Source organism: Dermochelys coriacea, chromosome 6 (assembly GCF_009764565.3).
Source record: "Dermochelys coriacea isolate rDerCor1 chromosome 6, rDerCor1.pri.v4, whole genome shotgun sequence".
In the NCBI taxonomy this organism is placed as follows: domain Eukaryota; kingdom Metazoa; phylum Chordata; order Testudines; family Dermochelyidae; genus Dermochelys; species Dermochelys coriacea.
Window position 1 is genome coordinate 32,818,143 of NC_050073.1, and position 17,408 is coordinate 32,835,550.

Consider the following 17,408-nt stretch of genomic DNA (forward strand, 5'->3'; position numbering starts at 1 on the left):
CTCGCCCCGAGCTCTTGAGGGTGGCTGCAAACGCCTCGGCAGCTGGGCGATGCCCCCTTGCAGAGGGGCCGCTCCTCAGGCGGGCAGCGGTTCAGGTGGCTTGTCCTGTGGACCCCCCCCCGCATCGGCCCCCTCTCCATGTGATCTCTCCCCCCTCCCCATGGCTCCTCCCTCCTTCACCCCCCCGCCCCTCTTGGACTTTCCTATGAGGTCACCAGCTGCTCCCTGGCTCCTCCCCCCTGCATCCCCTGCATGATGCGGGCCCAGACTCCGCCTCCCTGTAGCGAGTCCGCTCCTCGCGTTCATTTCATTCCTCTCTCATTCCGAACATTCTTAGCATCGCTCGCGCCGCACGAGCCCAGCCGAAAGCCCAGCCCGCCCCACCACCGGCTTGGGCAGTAACTAATCACTTGAAGGGATTCAATAATCCTGCAAACAGCCAGCTATAGCCTAGATATAAATAGAGAAACTGCAGATTAAAAATAAACACGGGGGCTATAAATAGCAACCCAAGCCCAGGGGGAGCTGGACGAAGTTTGCAATTGCATTGCAAAGAGCTGGTGGTGGTTGCAAAGGTGGGGAGTGGCGTGGAGGTAAGTTTTGTGTGTGTGTGTGTGTGTGTGTGTGCGCGCGTGTGTATGTGCGAGTATGCGGTCGCTGCTGCTCGGAGGGAGCTGCTGCTCTGCTCATCTCTCTCCCTTTGCTTTGTGTGGTTGGGAGGGGGGGGGTCTCCTTTTATTTGCTTGGAGAGCTACAGAGGCAACTATGGCCCCCCTCTTTCTCCTCCCAACCCCCACCTCCAATCCCTGCAGGTGATCTGGGGAGGAGGGTAAGGAAAGGGACTTGGGGAGGGGGGGAAGAAGTTGTTTCCAATGGAGTTTTTGCTGCTTTGGGGTTGTAGCCAGAGCTGCAACAGGCGGCTGCTCCTGTTCCTCTCTCTCTCTCTCTCTCTCTCTCTGCTCCTTGCTGCTGCTTTCACTTAGTTGCCTGAGTCACTGCTTTGCAGCCTGGCGCTCGCTCACACACTCACACTCACACACACGCGCGCACACAAATCTTTGACATTTTTCACATTTTTCATGAAGAAGGAAGAAGTTAGGAGCGGCCCGGGGCTTGCAAAATAAAATCCTCATAATAATCCAAACTCTCCCAGCGTTGTGCCCTGCAAAAGTGACTCGCTCTGAATCGAGAGAGCTCTTGGGTTTCGTGCCTCGAGTTTTGTTTTCCTTCCCCCCTTTTCTTTTCCTCTAAAAGATGAAAGAAGGAATGTTCTTTTTTGCTGCTTCTTCTCCTTCTCCAGAGCTGCTGCTGCTGCTGCTGGTTAATTGCACATTCAAGTGGAAAATTTTCGGGAGTCAGCAGAAATATTGTATCCAAAAAAGACAAAGTCGCAGTTACAACAAAACTGAAGAGATTGTCCCTGGAAAACTTCCTTTCGGTAGGAACCATAGGGTTATTTATTTATCCGTAACCTTTTAAAGAGATCTGTTCTACAGATGCCCACGGTGCTGATCCAAAGGCAGCCTTTGTTCACAGAAGTAAAATTTTCAAAGGAAGTACACTTTTAAGGGGGAGGGGAAAAGTTATATTACAGCCTTTGTAACAAAATTAAAACAAAAAAAATGAGAGAGAGATCTGTTTTCATCCATCAGAAAAGTTCAAGCTCCTACCTCTCTTAATCCCATTCATGATTTCCCCCCCTCCTCTCTTGAAATCTGTTTTAAATTGAATGGAGTCACTGTATAAAAATATTTATGAAACAATGAAATACCAGCCACCCCTGTTTCTCAGGAGAGTTGTTAACTTATTAGAAACAAGTGCCTGCCTTTGATTTGAAGAACTGAAAAGTGACCTCAATAAGTGCTGGGATATTAGGGAGCAGTTGTGCTTTACATTTTCTGAATGTAAATGGTTCCCAATTTTTTGTAAACTTCCTTACAGAACACCATCTAACAAAGTAAGGGCCAGGAATCATGTCAGAAGTCACTGACATTTTCTGATGTAAAATCCAAACTGAGATGGTACAGCACCTGAAAAAAGTAGCTATACAGCTGTATTCCTGTCTAGGAAGAATAAATACCTTTCCCCCTGTATTGATTAAGTTTGGAAACAATGTTGCTTATTAGTAGCTTGTATAGTGATACTTGCTTTTCTTGTCTAGATTGTGACACATAGCAGCTATATAATTTTAAAACACTATTCCTTAATTGAAAGTTCAGATATTACAGTCCATCTTGGTATGTAAATCTATTAACTTGAATGCATCTTGTGAAAAATTCAGCTAAACAACATGGAGTATTATATACAATGCAATATAACACAGTTAGTGATTATAATTGCTTTGGGATTTAATCCCAAATACAGGATTTTTCATAGAATCCTAAATTTGGAATGCTGTATATAGTGTATTGCCATCTCTCTATAAATAGTTGGGGAATACCATTACAGGGGCATTAGACTGTGTTGGTGGTATACACTAAAACTATTAAAAACAATACAGACACCAGGATTAAATTACTTTATTTTTTTAGGATGATGTCTATGGATTTCAAATAGAAATGCCAGAATTACTAATGCAGTAAACATTCTTTAAAAAGGGAAACTAGAGATTTTGTGTATGGGGATACATTTTTAATTTATAGCTGCTTAAAAATGTTTCCTTTTTGAAAGAATTGTTTGTTTGTTTATTTTTCATTATTGCTCATGAAATGTATATTTCTTACTGTGCTGATTTTGAATGAGATCCTAATGTTTTTTTTTAAAGTAGTAGGGGTAGTTGTGTGTTTTATCTGATGCTGATATAAACCAGTTGATCAAGCAAAGATATTTTGGTTGTAAGTGATGTACTTCATAGTTTTTCTTTGTAATAGTACTTTCTTATTAAACGCACACAAAATGTATTTTGAACTACAATTTCAAATGGTCTATTTAGCTGAAATATTTATATTTTCACACCACAAAAAGCAAATCACAACATCACTTCAAATTTGGAATATGGCTTGACATTATGCACACTTCTTTCTCAGTCAGAGTGCAGAATGTGGCTAAAATAGAATATACACAAGGAGTAAAGCAGGGAGAAATTTTGATTTCATGTGAGCCTTAGTAAGGACAGCTTCTGCTTAATGAAGTTTAATTTAGAGTGGAAAGGAACAATCTAACCGCAAGTGGGAACTGGGCCCTCAGTGAATTTCCAGTTGAGATTGTTTATATTATGGTGTGTGTTTGTGAGCAACATGTATGGTATAATTTGCAACTTGTTTCTCTCTGTGCCAGGAGAATATACTGGTTTTGGATGGTATTAGAGTGGTTCTAATAAGCTTTGGTGGTCTTTAACTGAAAAAAGTCAAACTCAATTACGTCATACTTGGAGGAAGAAAGAACCCTAAATTTCTTTTTTAAAGTAATGATTATAGCAAAACTATAAAGTGTCCCTCAAGACTCAGAACATTAAAAATAGTTTATTATAGACCCTTGATGCTTCAGAGAAGCACAAGTGTAAGAGAGACCTCTTTTACTTAATGAAAAGATGAAGGTTAATAATAACTTCATTTTTTGTAATATAGTATAATTGTCATTAATAAACCCAAATGTCAAGGTGACTGTGCAGTCAGATTAGTTTCAGTAGAAATAACTTTTTTTTTTTTTTTTTTTTTTTTTAAGAATTACCTGGGATTATTTCAAAAATATTAAATTTCTTTATACAATTTTCAGTGTATTTATTTATGGAGAGAGTGTTGCCTTAAAATTTGTGTCCTTCAAAAATTATAACTGAATGTATCTTTTGTGATATATATACACCATTTTTTAATCCAGCCCTCTTCTTGACATTGTTATTTTATGTCTAATATTACATATAAGATGGTAGAACACAGACACTATCTTTTGAAAGCTATTCCCTTATTTTAAAATTTAAAGGTTTGTACAATCAGGCCCTCTCTTACATTAAAGTCAATGGGACGACTTACGCAAGTATCAAATGCTAAGATATTTACAGCATATGCTTTATGTACTTTGGCATAGTATGATATTTGATGTCTAAATGGAAAATCAAAAAGTAATAGTTTGTTTTTACATCTTTATTAATCAGCAGTGACTTAAGTACCCTCATCTGATAACCTAGTTATAAAATGTACAGGATGCATTTCTAGTCACAGTGAGTCAAATCAGTCCTGTCAGTACTGTTTTGACAGAAAATGCAGATTCTAGGCAGTTTGACTTTTTTATAGTGATGTAAGTTCACAGTAACTCCACCAACTTTGTTAGATCCAAACATAACACTGAAAGCACCAACTGTGCAAGGGGCCTTTATTTATACGAGTAAATAATAACTTATTTGTGGATCTAAATATACAGGGTTTGGGATTTAATTACTATTTTGTCACTTTGCAGTAATTTGCAAGGAAATTATTATTAGTTGCCTTGAGTATGAAGGTTGTATATTGCTAAACTACAATCATTTACTATTGTAAAGCTTAGTTATGCTTGACAAACTTCTAGTTCAGCGCCAGGCTTGAGAAGTCAATCAGCTGGCTAAGGGGAAGCTGCAAAGTGCTATTAGAGGTTCTGTTGCAGTCTACACAAATACTGTACTATTTAAATGATAGCCTGTGCCACCTGAATGAATCAATTACATTATTTCTTGGAAAGCCAACTGATTCTAGGCCACAACTAATGACATGTTTTGCAAAGTAAAAAAAAAATCTGTAATAAATCATCCACTTAGGGCCTTATCCTTTACTTCAGTTTTTGCACAAAACTCCCTTTGACTTCTGTAAGTGGAACCAGGATGGAATATTATTTCCTTGCATAATTTTGTGTTTGGATTTTATGATTGCTCATTTCCAAAACATAAAAAGCGCCTACTTCAGTGCACTGAAACATCAGTTCCAAATTCCAACACCCAAATTAATCACTTTAGAAATAGAGACAGAACTCTGCTGATTTAATTCTTCTGATGCATACAGGTCTTTGTGTGAAATCCTGATCCCACTGAAGTCAAATGGGAGTTTTGCCACTGGCTTCAGTAGGGCCAGGATTTCACCTTTTGTGTAAAACAGGTTAGGCAACTTTAAAAAACATATATTGTCAAAGACAAAAGGCCACCATGTCATCTTTGTGAAGCAGAACTGTCTGTTTGTTTACAAGTCTTTGCCACAGTGTAATCCATAACAACTTATTTGACTAGCTATCTTACACAGGGAGAGTATGTTTGCTCCACGGACACTGAGTCACTCATCTTGTACTGTATGCATTTATTTGTTTCATGCATTTTTGTAGACTCATCAAGAACATTATGAAAATCCATTTAAAGTTTGAAATGTTCAGGGGAACTTCCATACTCATTGCGGAGATGGGGATCTTCCTTCTCTGCCCCTCCAAATTATCTGAAGGTTACCCAAAAGCAGCCCATTTTATTTTGGAGCTAGTACAATAAAAGGTCTACAACTTCTTGGTCTTTGAATTTTAGTCTCCATTTACTGGAACAACATGATTATCACTTCTGCATCCTGTTGTATGGGTCCAAGTGGCTTTCTTTAGATTTCTAGCTCTTATTAGGTCTTCATTAGACATTTTAGTCTGAGGTGTACTGTAGGTTGTAGCAGAAGCATATAAACACAAAATGAAAGTTTGTTTGCTAGCACATCTCGGGTTTCAAAAGATAGAATTTGGAACCTCAGTGTATTTGGGGGGGAAAAATTCAGGATCTTGTGTAAAACGACTAAAATGCTATTGACCAAGAATCTAAAAAAATGACGAATGCTGTTGTTTTTACAGATACATAAACTGAAAACTGCTGCTAATGATGGGGAAATGTTAATTATGTGAGAACATATTGAACTTATATTCTCTGGCATGAACTTTTTTAAATGCATCAACTGTGCTGCCTTTTATGCACACAGCTTTCTAATTATCATAATTCAGTACAGCTCTGGCTTTTGGAAGGAGTTCAAGTGCAATCGCAACTTAACATGAAAGTTTTTGTTTTTTTTTTTTTTTAAAAACTGGAATGTTCAAGAACAACTTGAAAAGATAATCTAAAAATGCTATATACTTAGCTGAGTATGAGTAAAAAAATACATGTATTCCTATAATTGGCTACCAGAGTAAACAAGATTATTAGAACAGATAGTTATCTGTTGTTTCAGAGTAGCAGCCGTGTTAGTCTGTATTCGCAAAAAGAAAAGGAGTACTTGTGGCACCTTAGAGACTAACAAATTTATTAGAGCATAAGCTTTCGTGAGCTACAGCTCACTTCATCGGATGCATAGTTATCTGTGTATCTCATTCACACACACAAACATAACTCAAAACACATTTTCATAATTGGATACGTTAGGTGGTTCTATCTCATATTGATAAACAGTATTTTTTATTTTGTCACAGTTCTTGAAATGATAAAAGAAGTAAGTGGATAACCATATTGTTAAAAAGACACTTTCTGAAACAGTGCAGAGGTAAGAAATATAACTGCAGCATTAAAAAAAAAAAAAGTAGCATAAAAGATCCTCATGATTCTTCAGTGTAAAGCAGATGTGAATCTGTCGCTTAAGCTGTGGCTCCCCTGTAAATCATCCTTATCTATCACTATTCACACCTTGCCTTTATGGCATTTGACAGGGTTATAAAAATTCCAATTCTTTCAAACCTCTTTAAAAGTTCTTAAATGAGGGGAAAATAACTTAAACTTGAATGATCCTTTCACATGCGTTTTTTGCTTGTTTGTTTTGTGAGGACCAAAGCATTAGTTCTGACTGTTTATCAAGTTTCAAGCCTTTAAAAAGGGAAAGACAAGTCTGAAAAAAAAATCACGTCTTACCCTTTTTACTACAGTACATGCTACGTTGCTAAAATGCAAAGAAAACCCCAGTGAAACAAAATGACTTCATTTGAGCTGGCACTTAAGAGCAGAATTCACTTCCATAGTGCTGAAATAAAAGAAGCCAAGTGTTTTAAATAGCCACTCCCCTAGGCCAAAGTGTTTTTTAGAAAAGCTCATTGTCTAGATTTGAGCTGTAGCAGTATGTCTGCCTCTGTTAAATCTCCCAAACCAGGCAACTCGATTTCTAAAGTTGACATCTGGTTTACTCTTTGTTCACCTGTTTAAAAAAAATGCAAATAGACAAGCAAGCCATTGCCCTAGAGCTCTTAAAAAAATGCTGTTGACAGTTTGTCAAATAGTGCTTCCAGTCTAAATCTGCAGTAGCCTATTGTTATGCCAGCAACAGGCAACAGAAGTTGTGGCACCATATGGCTAGTATATGCTTCAGATAAGCTATCTTTAATTTAGTTTACCAATAGCGTTTTGATATGCTTCATGTTTGAATCACCAACCACTATGGGCTTTGGGTATTTTGGTGCCAGATTATTCCTTAACCTTATAGGCGTCACAATTATACCCTTGGTGGAATCTCAGTGATGCTGTTGAACAATAATGCTTTTGGAATTAGCCAGGGCATTCTTTATATTGTCTTTTCTTTCTGTCATGAGATTATAATTTGGGAATGCTGTTTCAGTCTTGACATGAGAAAATGTCAGAGCAGACTGAAAGAAAATAGGAAGTAAATTCACACAGTAGCATGGAGAGTGCGCCCCCCATTTAAAAAATAGTGTGTGTAGGTTTGCATTTAGTAACGATGGAAAGGAAATATGGTTTTCTTTTATTATGAACAATTTCCTTTCTAAAAAAACAACAGTGTCCTGCAACTAACTTGCAGTTTTAAAGTATTCTAGAAACGGCTGAAAATCATTTCATTTCCCACATCCCTGATTCCATCTTTATTCTTAAAACAAATCAGCCTGGCAAAATTTGTTGGTTAATATCAAGGGGCTGATTAGATCTTTTGAATATTGCTTTCAAGATCGACTGAAAACCTTCTACAAGGCTCTGTGGAAACTCCTTCATTCTCAGTTTTTTCTAATCAGCTTGCCTCTTGCAGCAGGAAAATACAATTCTAACAGAGTCATCCATTCAAAGCTGGGTGGATGTCCTCAGGGTTGGATCTTTCTGCATTGCTTCTGACCCTGTCACACATTCCTCTCCTGCTTCTGCCTCTATGGCTTCATCTCTTTTTGCTTAAAGGGCACCATGTCTCTATCTTCTGTTTCTTGGCTCCCCTTCTCTCTTTCTACATACATTTCTTTGCTCTTGGGCTTCTCTTTATTAGGCACTCTCTCGGTGAGATGCCATTTTTCCGGTTCTGTCAGTCTCACTGCTCCCTTCCTCTTTCCTCTGACCACCACAGTTCTCTTCTCCAGTTACTTTCATGTTTTCTCCATCTGGTCTCTTTTGCCAGTCCTGATCGTAACACTTCTTTTCGAATACTGATTGTTTCTAAGCGTTCATTACTTTGTTTATAGTGCCTTTGGTGCTCATGACATGTTACCGAGCAGTAAGAGGATAAGGTTCTTGCCCAGAGCAACTTATACCCTACATTTAAACCAATTCACTGATTCTGCCCTTCAGTGACTAGAAGGGGTCAAAGAGAAGGGATACACCATCTTGCTTCCTGTATTGTAATCGCAGTTTAAAAACAATGTAATTGTAAAACCAATTCTAAGTTAAAATAGTTCTCGGGGAATGTGGTAGATTGACAATGCAGGAAGCAGGACAATATTTACAGACCAAGTATAGATCAGTCAGTGACCCCTGACTGATCCCCATCACTATGGCCTGAGTACTAAGTTGATGGGGACACCTTTAGTAGTAAAAGCATAATTCACTACCTTTGGCCTCTCTGCTGAGGTTGCCAACAAAGGGGGTATAATTGTGCTGGGAGATTTATGATCTCTCTGTTTTGAACCTGGTTTGGAAATTACCAGGTCATTTTAACTGGGCCACCAAAGAGCTCAGGTAGTCTTTGGTCAAATGGCATGTTTTGTGGTCTGATAGTAACAACTTTTGAGAACTTCCAACCTGGTACAGTGATCAGTGATCCCTCACTTGATCTAATGTATGTAGGGCAGATTTTCAGAGGTTTGCTTATACCAAATGGCCAGTGAATGTGGTCCAAATCCCTCCTCTAAATAATTTAGAGCAGAGACTTAAACCCATATCTCCCAGGTGAGTGCCCTAACCTCTGATCTATAGGATATAGTGAGGATTTGAACCCAGCTGGTTCACACATCCTGGTTGAGTATTCTAACTACCAGGGCATAAGGGGGGAGTGGATCACCTCAGTTTCTCTTGAGAAAGGGCTTACCTGGCTTAGTCACCTAACTCCAGGAGGAGGTTCATGGCTGTGAATCCCAAGTGGAGCTAGGTGCCTAACTCCTCTTGAGGGGCAGGGATTAGGATACCCCCACCTCTTCAGTGTTTCTTACTGGCTAGCTTGGATGGCTCCCACTCAGCTTGCTGGCTTTTGTGAATCTCCTTTTGTTCCTAACTCTCCCCATTGATTGTACAGGGAGCCTGGGTGCCTAACTCAGGACTATGGATTCTGTGAGGTGGCAGGGCCCCTAAGAGTTAGGAATTGCAACACTGGGTTTTGCAATGCCCAAATCCCCCTTGTGAATCACCCTTTGTATCTAAGTGCTTACAGATGAACGGCTTGCTATCCAGTCTTCAGTCCACTGACCCATCTTGTCATCTCCCATGTTGGACTGATGGGATAATTAAAATGTAACATCTGTATTTTCTTAACAAGTAAGACAAGTCTTTACATGGTTTGATTTTGTGGTTAAATTTTAGAACCCATGAAGTTTGAGTTAATTTGGTATCTACTTAAGTGGGTTTTCCCAACCCTTGCTTGGATACAGTTTTTGTTGTGCAATAGCAAATCCGTAGCGCCAAATAAAATGTATTTCATTCAATAAATTTACTATGATTTATGTATAGTAATTTCTTTCATCACTTCTTGGAATGTTTAGTGCATGCCCATTGATCAGTTACAAAATATGGATTTGAAAGGGTATATTGTAAAGGCAAGGTTTAAAATATTCAACTTTACATATCCAGTTCCTATTTATTAGGTTGCAGTATCAGTTATATGTTTTGTTAGCAGAACAATGCCACATAACTCAGTCTTGCAAAACCTCTAGAAACAATACAGAAAAGGACTGAAGAGTAACAGAATTATTATAAATCATGGTATGTTTGGAAAATTTAACTAATGTCCTGGCCTGTGAGATTTTGGAAACAAATTAAATAATCCTTTTTTTTTTTTTTTTTAGGTAGCAGGCTGCTTTTAATGGTTCTTCTGTATTAAGGAAAGTACAGTATTGAAGGTTATTTATTTCTGGGCATGCAGCATGGGGTGAAGAGCCTGCAATTCAGCTAGCAAGGCCTCTGTGCCCTGAGGTAAACTCTATTTCACAAAGGGAATTTTGATTATGGTCTACTGCTCTGTAGCATAGTGGAGGCTTCAAGAGGCAAGTGGTAAATGCTACTAAAGAAAAAGCTGGATTGGAGCCACTGACGTCATCTAAGTAAATCTGCTGTAGGACTATAGCCATAAAATGACTGCCAGCCACTGAGCGCACTTTGGCCTTTTCTTGTCAACTGTTTTAACTGCCTTTTTTTTTTTTTTAAAGCAACTTGCATTTTGTTTTCTTTTTCTGTGCAAGTCCTGTGCATGTTGAATGTGTACAAAGGCAAAGAAACACCCCCTCCGACACTGTACGTCCGCATGTGTGTAGCTACAATTGCCATTCAGAAATAAAAAGTAATCCAGTACTTTTCCATACATGATGAGAGCAGAATTAAGCTTCCCTCTCAAGCTGTTTCTTAGGTAAGAGGCTGGCAGTTCAGGTTACAGCGTACTGATGAGATTTCTGTTGCAAGCAAAAATGTTTTTGATAGTTTAGCAAACATGCTTTCCTCTATGGAATAAATAATAAAATAAAAAGATAACTGGCTGCGAATTCTGTATTTGCATAAACGATTTCAGGAGCTTAAGATCCAGTTGACTAGCACTGTAGCCATTACTTTCGGATTGATCATTGCAGTGCTATGAAAATGGAACTTTCCCCAATTTACTGTCACCAGCTGGTCCCTGATTATACATGGTTACATAAATCATGTATCAACAATAGCAACACTAGAGTTTGTTGATTAAAATGTGGCTGTAGATATTTTTGTATGTGGGGGGATGATATCTAAAAATACATCTGATATCCCACCTGTCCTCCACTTCTGGGAAGTTTAGATGTGTCAGAATCGCAGCAAAGATATTAGGTTTGGATTGTGGCTTTTGAATTCCTTGTCAGCATTCTCTTGGAAGGTGATCACATTTTTCCAGTTAATTTGGGAGGCATTTTTTGTACATGTATTTTGAGTCACTGTTAGGAAAGTAAAAATGAGTGTATAGTGAAAAACATTTGTAATTGTTTAGATAATAATTTTCCTCTAAAATATTTTTCTTCCTTTAAAATAGAAATTAAGCATCATTCAGACTGGTTTTTGAATTCATGAGTTTTATGATCAAAAACATATTAAAACCAATATCTTATCCATGAATCATTAGATGAGTCAGTTCCTGAAACCACTATACAAGCCACACAGTTCTTGGCTACAACTGAATGCAGGAAATCCAGGCTTCAATAACTTCCTTTCCCAGTACTGGCTATGGCGGTATTAGTGGTTAGTATATGCTGCTCTTGTAAGCAATCGGAAGATGTACGTCTGAGGAACAAAGGCACTCAAGTCAATTTGCTGAAACTGTTTATAATTTGTGGTCTTGATTTGGATGTCTGGATATATTGGCATATACTAGATTATGTGCAGCAATCTCTTTTTTTCAGCAGTAAAATTCAGAATGTAAAATGCAGTGGGCAAAATTCTTCGACAAAACCATTCTACCAATTTTTCAAAAATCTTTGATGTTGCGGAGATTTTTAGTGCTATCAGAAGAATAACAAACAGCAGTGCAGAAAGGCTGAACATTTAAGAGTGCATTTGAAATGTTTATTTAAGTTATTTTATTTTTACTCTTTTGTAACAAACTATTTTATGCTGCTTCAATGTTCCAAGGGAACTTTAAAAAAAACCTCAGCCAAACAAACTTGGAACTTGTAAAACAAAAACACATGATTTGTTTTTTGGTCCGTCTTTTTGCTGTGAAAACTGTTTGCCTCCTCATAACCAAGGACACACTGATTACCTCTATCTCAGTACAGCCATGTTGGCTACAGAATCCATCTCTTTGAATATGAAGTGTCTGTACTACCACAGACACTTCAACATCTGTTCAGGTGAAAGTAATTTTTACCTGCCCAGACTAAATGCATGAAATTCAGCCTTGTTCTAATTCGGATCTGAATTCATTTAGATCAGGAAAGAATTGGCCTATTATATTTTTCTTAAATATTCTGAAAGATAGCTTGGTATCTTTACATTTTGGCTTTCAGTCATCAACTCTGTAATGGAAATAATTAGCATCCCGAAAAACCCAGCATCTACCTATCTTTAATTATTCTTCTTTGTTCTTATCTCCAAAAAATTATCCTGCCATAACAAACATATAATGCAAGTCTGGAGAATAGGAATGGTCTCATGGTTGGAATATAAAGAAATGATCAAATACAGCACTAATTAAAAACAAGTAAAAGTTAAAGTACTGTAATTTGTAAAATAAAAAAAAAGAATCCTACAAAGCAAATATTTGTCTTTTGAAGTAATATTTTAAAAACAATTTAGAGTTTTCAACAGCGTAAGAAATATTGAGCTCTTCATTTAAATAGGCATCATGATTATTCAAGAATTAACCTGTTTTTTTATTTATTTATTTTTTTGCTTTATGTAATGTGTGAATAAACCACTTATTTTGTAAAGCATTCTGTGGGTCAGTTTCTCTGCTGAGGGTTACAGCAGCCCCAGTGAATGAGGAGGAGCAGTATCATAGGGGTTTCCCCAGACTTAAATAATTTTGAGGGATGGTGAGAGGTCATGAGATGTAGCAGTCTCTCTTATGGTAGGTAAGTTTCTTTGCCCCAAAAGCCACCATGCTTTGTAAGGTTAACAGCTCTACTCTGTAGGCCAGTGTAGCCCATTCAGTTTTCCCATCTGATTGAAACCCAGAAGGAACCTGTCATCATCCCCAGGGAGGTGCAGTGCTACTGTGGTTTCTCCAGTTCTAGCTTTTGGTGGGCGGTTGGATTGCTGTAGGCATGGGTTCCTGCCAGTGATTTATGGGAACTTCCACAGTTGCAGAGAACATCCTAACCAAACAGCTCTGTTGCTACGGATGTACTGATGACAGTTTGTCCGATGACAATTAAGGTAATGCTGTCAAGTCACTTGGATCCTGGATTTAACTTACTGTAAAGCTATGCAGTGTGCTAGGAAACATGCTCACTGTTCCACTAGTGAATGTTGATTTGGGGTATTTTTCATTTAAAATTTCATGTTTTAGCAGCACTGATGAATAGTGCACTTGCACAGTACAGGATCAAAGAGCACATGAAAAGCCTTCTTCATGTTGGTGACCACATGATGGGGAATTTTTTTCTGTCATCCAGTGTTAAACAACAGATTGTTTAAAAAATAATAATAATTAAAAAACCCTTAAAATGGAATAAGAATCTTGTTCCTATTATGATCTAAAAGTTTAGAAGCAAGTTAGTCATGTGTTCAATGACTTGTTTGTCTTTAATTATTTCAGTTCTAAGGAAATTAGGATGTTTTAGTATCGTTTTCCTAATTTAAAGGATTTGGATACCGGAGTTTTAATACATAAGCTTGCAGGTTACTTTTTTGCCCACACTTTATATGTGTTTTAAATCTAACATTTTATGTGTGAAGTATCGATCTGAGAAGCAACTCTAATGTGGATTTCAGCTTGGGATTAGAGGCCTGGGGCTTTGAATTGCTTACTGTCTGTAGACCAAGTCGTCACTGGCCAGTGATTGATTCATTAATTAAAATCAATTTAAATGGATTTGTAAGCCTCATGTAACAGATTATCTTATTAACAGCATAGAGAAAGGCAGTGTGATCTGCAAGGAATGTGTCACCTTAGACAAAATGTAACATGATTTTATGGGAGAATTTCATGAATTGCTGCTGCCCTAAGTGATCTATGCAAATGAAAGAGCCTTGCTTAAATCCTACATTAAACAGACTCTTCCTGTTGAAGAATTTTTTATTTTTAGTGAGTCTCCTCCAAAAGACTTGCCTTTAATCTTAACCTGTGTGCGTATGAGTGCTCGTGTGTGTATTCATGCCCACAAGGACACTTTAAGTATCATGTAGCTTCTGACAAAGTCTGGTCTTTGAAATTCCTGCAGAGATTCTTCCAGAGCAAAGGAAAACATGCCCATGTTTTTCTTTTCTGTTTTTGTTTTTAAAAATAATAACAAAACAAAATTTCAGAAAGAACATCTAATGACACTTAATCCATGATCTGCCTGCTCAGCAGTACAGTCTAGGGAAGATGTTTTGGAAGCTGGAGGGGCAACGCGGACCGAGAGAAACGATGGCAACAATGAAAGTGGTGTCACAATAGCAACAAAAGTCTCCCTTATTAGTAGGAGGACCTAACTTCTCTTTCATTTTAAATTAAATCTACAACTTTTGGCAAGAACCTCACTTTTAAAAAAATTAAATGATTTTCCACCAGATTTCAAGGCCATCCTTCCAGGCAGTGGTGTACTTTGATAGATTCTTATTTCCTGTGATGGAGTCTCAAGAGTGCCCAACTCAGCTGACATTGAGGTCAGTGGGAGTTTTCCCGTTGACTTCATTTGGGACGGAACTGTGACCAGAATGTAACGATTTACATGGAACTTCTCAGCAATGCTACCTGTGTCTGTTCTCTCCAGTCTAGCTTACCCTTCATGCTGCTCTGACATGCAAGAGTTTAAACTGCTCTTGCTTCAGTGTTGCATCTGTTTGCTCTATAACTTTTCTCCTTAACTTATCCCTGTTGTGCCTTTGAAGTTAAGGGGTGAAATCATGATCCCGCTGACAACAATGGCAAAACTCCTATTGACTTCAGTGGAGCCAGGATTTCACCCAAAGTCTCTTTTCCACCAGATATATTGGAGCTCTTTTATGTCTGTTCTAATAGATAGGAATCAATTGTTGATGCCAGCTGAGTTTTATATGACTTTTTTTTTTTTAAAGCAATAACTCCATGTAACTTGGAAGTAGTTCATGGAAATTATTCCTCTTGTGATTCTTTAAAACCAAATGGTGCTAGTGAATGCTGTCACATGGCTTCCTTGTCATTTGCATTACAGAGAGGTACTAGCCTTTTTGTGGTTAATTCTGAAACTAAATCTCCACTGTAAACCCAACTTTGATCACTCATTGCCAAAATGAAACCCGTCTGCCTGAAATAATACAACTGTGATCTTTTACCAGGGCAGAATGGCTCTTTATTGTTTTGAGGAAAATCACAAAAGTTGTTTGGGAGATTTCATTTCTTCATTAGCGTCCCACTTACTGACTGATCTACCTTGCCAGAGTGCCTGGCCCGGAATCCTCACTGGTAATGGATAGCTAGCTCTTGATTTTTGCTGGTATTCCCATTATTTGACTTGTGGAGATGTGAGAGGAAATAATTCCTTTCACAACGGTCCTGGGGACATGTCCACCCACTGACAGCCGTTGGGGCAATTTAGTGGGAAGACAGGAAAAAGCAGTAAAGAGTTGGAGAGGAGAGGATAGTGACAACAACCGGCAAGATTCCTCTGTGACCGTGTGCAATTTCCAGAAACCGCATCGGGCATATAATCTCTCATCTGTGTGGCTGACCTGCTCCTTTTTCTCCTCCTGAATTTCTGGCCTCAGGCTTTAGGGTCAGTTTGGAGCGGGGTTGCCATGGGAAAACTAAGACAGAGATCACACTGTGGTTCTCTGGGTTAGGCCTGGGTCTGGAAACCAGCATTTTGATTTGCTGTTTCACTTTGGCCAAATCATATAAACCTCCACGTTTTCCCATCTGTAAAAATGTGGCTAATTTTGCTCCCGGGAGATTGATAAATTAGCTGTTGTTTGTACACTGCTTTGAAAATGGAAACCCACACAATACATGCATATTACTATTCTTTATTATTAGGAGACCCCCTATGGCTTGGAAAGGAGCTGGGAGATTCTCAGGCTACCCCTGTTGAAAAGGACTGGGAGGGAACGGGGGGGCTATACTAGGCTGCAGCATTTTCTTGTAGATTTAAAAAGAGAAGAAGAGAATATACAGAGCTGCAGTGGAGTCGAGCGGTGGGGCACTTGCGTTCAATTGCTGTGGTAAACCAGCCTGATTTTTCCAAGGCTACGTAGAAAGTCATTGGCATAGATTGGTATAGCACTGGGAAGGCCTGACTCTGTCTCCTGTTCTAGCATTTACTAGCAAATAGAAAGTACACCAACTTTTCCTTCAGTTATTTCATTTTACATTTTTCAGTTCTAGGCTACTGAGAACCACAATTTCAATTAATTGACTTTCTTCAGTTGAATTTATACAGTAGGATTCTGGCAAAAAGGAAGAGGACGTTGTTGGTGAATAGCTTTTAAATGACACACTGCATAACCCTGCCATTATGACTTCAGGGAATGTTTTCAATTCTACATTTGTCTATACCGTGAATCTTAGTAAAATTTGCCTTGTATCAAGGCAGCAAAGGTGTGTGTGTGTGTGTGTGTGTGTGTGTGTTGCAAACATTGTGAAATGGTTCTTAGTTGTCCTAAAAATTATAAATAGTTCAGTTGGTTCAATTATTCCTGTTTTAAGCATACGTTTTATAATAAGTCATAGTTACAGTGCAGTATTGTATGAAATGCAATTCAGTTTCTAGTAACAAAATTTCCACGGTGCTGTATATGAAGGTCAGTGGTATGTAATTATCTGGTGGACTGGTGACAGGTGCTGCGTAGGAAGTGTTCTTGCCCTTGACACTACATGTAGTAATTAAGCCAAGGGTCTATTATAAAAAGTGTAGAAAATACCCTAATTTTTTTTATAAATACTGAACTTGTCATAACATGTAGTTTAGTAATACCACATTAAATGTGTACTGATGCCTTAATAGTCTGTCAATGTTTATATATTACATATTCAAGGAAAATGTATTTGGTATAAAGCCTTTAGTTTTTATGAATGCAGAATTTCTTTGTGCATTGGATTGTATAGTCTCCTTTTTAAGAGATGGGGATTTGACACCTGTTTTCCTGACCTACGTGGAAAAAAAAATGCAGCTATCACCAGCTTATGGACTAAAGAAACATTCATCAGTTGATTATTAAAAAAAAAAAAAAAAAAGGGGGGGGGAGGGGCTAAGTCTTGTTGAAGTAGAAAGGTAGTTTTGCCCTTGTCACAGCTATAATAATTTGAGTGGGGCCTTCATTATACAAGTGAGCCCCTATTCTGTGTAATTCTTCTGCACTACATTAAAGCTGCCATAAATAATAGAAGAGTTTAAAATATGAGGGATTCCTGTGCTTGAAATGGTTTTAAGGTGCATATGTAACA

The 17,408-nt window shown here is 38.2% G+C and overlaps 1 protein-coding gene across 1 annotated transcript in view; it reads left to right on the forward strand.

Moving 5' to 3' along the window:
* Positions 1–301: 301 nt before the first annotated feature.
* TEAD1 (TEA domain transcription factor 1) overlaps positions 302–17,408 on the forward strand; it is a 219,003-nt gene continuing 201,896 nt past the window's right edge. The window contains 2 exon segments of the mRNA XM_043516495.1: positions 302–593; positions 1,301–1,438. The gene's annotated coding sequence lies outside the window, so the exon portion shown is untranslated.